Source organism: Molossus molossus, unplaced genomic scaffold (assembly GCF_014108415.1).
Source record: "Molossus molossus isolate mMolMol1 unplaced genomic scaffold, mMolMol1.p scaffold_m16_p_14, whole genome shotgun sequence".
Taxonomy (NCBI): Eukaryota; Metazoa; Chordata; class Mammalia; order Chiroptera; family Molossidae; genus Molossus; species Molossus molossus.
Window position 1 is genome coordinate 57,999,872 of NW_023425349.1, and position 3,147 is coordinate 58,003,018.

The window sequence follows — 3,147 nt, forward strand, 5'->3', positions numbered from 1 at the left end:
GTCTTCTCCTAGTTGATAGCCTTATCCACCAAGTGGACAATGATGTCATTTGTTGATACTGTTGGGGAATGAGGTCAGTTGCATCTGGGCCATGGAATTTCACTTGTTGCCCATAAACTCCAATGTGAGAAAAAAAATGAGTGCCATTCTATCAAAACTACAGGGGCCTCAATGCAGTCATCATTTGAGACCATGTCCCATTCCTGCTGATCAGCTCTATTGATTGGAGGCTCCGTGATGCCATAAATTCCAGTGCCTAGAGCCTCTTTCACAAAAGGCAAGTGACAAACAAAAGAATGCCTTCCAGATGATGCAACTTGGGCAACTAGTATGAACACATTATCATGCCACTTGGTCATCTCTCGAAATTACTAAGCAGGTCCCTAAGACAGTCAAAAATGTCTGACAATTCCTGAGAGTTCACCAGGTAGTTTAAAAGTTCATTCTCTGTTTATCTATACTACCACTCCAATAATTGACTACCTCAAGAAGGAAGTGGATTTGTATGGAAGTTGAAGGTTTTGATTACTTCAACCCCAGTTATGGCTACCTGGCCTCACACCCATAGCATCAAAACTGATGCATCCAACATGGTCCAACATTTCCAAGACTTTCCTCTTCTCTTTCTTTCCTTCTTTTTTTTTTTTTCTGTATTGACTTTAGAGAGAGAAGAAGGGAGAGGGAGAGAGAAACATCAATGAGAGAGAACACTGATTGGCTGCCTCCTGCATGATCCCCACTGGGAATTGGGCCCACAACCTGGGCATGTGCCCTGACCAGGAATTGAATCGGTGACCTCTTGGTGCATGGGTTGATGCTTAACCACTGAGCCATACTGGCCGAGCTCCTCTTCTCTTTCTCCTACTCCTAATAAACTGCAGTTGATTGGAGAAGAAATGGTTATCTAACTTAAAGAAATAACTTATATACTTGGCTTAGCCAAACTTTCTAGAACATAAGAACTAAGAGATAAAAAGAATCAGATGGGAATTGGCCTGTATAGTCATATAGATGTGGGATTTTTTGTTGTTGCTGCTGTTTTTGGAACATGTCCAAGCACTGAAAGGAGACCAGAGCAGACATACAGAGCTGCCATGTGACCACCTAGACTCACCCCCTAGCCAGGACTGAGGGCAGAATATAATTTCAAAGAATTAAATGTGTGCTGGGTTGTTGATGCCAAAACTTAACCACCACATAAATCCTCTCTGATACTCCTCAAGTCTCATATCCATGCCATAAAAGAGAAGAGTCACCTTGGTTTTTAAAGTGACAGAAATTGCTTATTCCCACTAGTAAAGATATGGGTCATAGGGGCAGTCTTGGGAAATACTAGGCAAACCAAGGAACCACTAGCACTCTGGCCAGGGAAGAGAAGGAAACTCTACTCCTAAAATATTATTGTTATTTTCAGTTATTAAAGAGTTCTTTGCTTATTTAACAAATATTAAGCACTTGCTAGGTATCAGGCCCAGTTTAGGTGCTAAGAATTAAGCAGTGAGCAAAACAGACAAAAAAGCTTTACTTTCATGGAGCTTAATCCAAAATAAAATGATAACATAAACACCATGCATCCACCGCACAACTTAAGACCCAGCATAGCTATTTACCAGAGGCTATGAACACTTTATAAAAAGCCCTGGTGAAACTGATTCCTTCCTAATTAATTTGGCTTCATATCATACTTAGCCTCTCCTTTTTGTCACATTTTAACTTGGTAGTGTGGTTTCAAATATCCTAATATTGACTTAAAAACTATGCTGTAACCCAGGCTGCCATACTTCTGACCAACTGGCTACAAACATTTGGGGATTCTTACTATCCTTTCAGATTCCATTATTCATTCGAATGACTCACAGAACTCAAGAAAGCACTATACTTATAATTACAGTTTTATTATAAAGGATCAAGACTGGCCAAATAAAGAGAGACACAGAATGAGATGGAAACCTGAAGTTTCCATGTCACTACCCCAGCTCACTCAAGCTTCTGGTGTTCAGAGTTTCTATTGAATTTCACTATATAGGTATGATTGGTTGAATCATTGGCCATATGATCACCTCTCCATAGGTTGTGAGGTGAGGTCAATATCATGGGGCTCAAATCCCCAAACCTCTAATCACATAGTTGGATCTTTCTAGCATGGCCAGGTCCCACTCTGAAACTATCCGGAGACCCACCATGAAAAACAAAAACACTCCTATCACTCAGGAAATTCCAGGGATTTAGAGCTTCCTCCAAGGAACCAAGACAAAGACCAGCCAAATCCTTTATTATACAACAAAATTGGGCAATAAGAAGCTGCCCTACAAAATGGTCCCCCAAGCTGCACAAACATGAGCAAAGGGTACTGTGCCAGCAAGCCATCCATTAAATACTTCTTACAATTTAGCTGGTTGACATTCCTGACCACCATAAAAATACCATGTAATAATTCAATGCCCAAAATATACTATTCCATCACTCTTGTAGCTTCCAGACCATTATTATCCTCAAATTCACCAAATACCAATCATTAATGACACTCTAGTAGTTGGCACCCAGAAAAGCCACAGACTACAAATAGAGAGATATAAAGTATCTTCAGATGTACCCATGACCACTGAGTTGAGAGGGCACTGGAGATGGAACATCTGCTCCACTCAGCCCTGCACAAAACTGGAAGATGTATTCTTTAGCACATTTAAAATCTTTATCTACACTATAGAAGCTTACATCTAATTATCTCGATCCCTGCATATTCATCCTGCCTTCCATTGATCCTTGCTAAGCCTGGTCCATGTAGGCTTTATCCACCTTCATGTAGTACCTCCCAGCCCCAAAAACCTGGACTGGGAAGCCAGAGCACATAGAAGTATAAAGCACCTGCTGGTTGATACCTTGGCTGCCTCTATACTTAATACTGTGGAGAAGTTATGATGCCAGAAAAATGGTGGTGGGAATCAGTCTTCCACTGTAAGCATATTCTAGACCCTGGCCAGGGCCTTTCATGGAGCTCTCGATTGAGTTGGGTGAAGCGTTAAGAAAAGTGGTATGAACCTTTGCATCAGCCATCCTGGACATTCTGCAATGTATTCCTGGCCTGTTGTTACTCTGAACTCTCCTTTCTCTGAACTCTGTCCAGCCTCTAACTCCAAACCTTTGGCT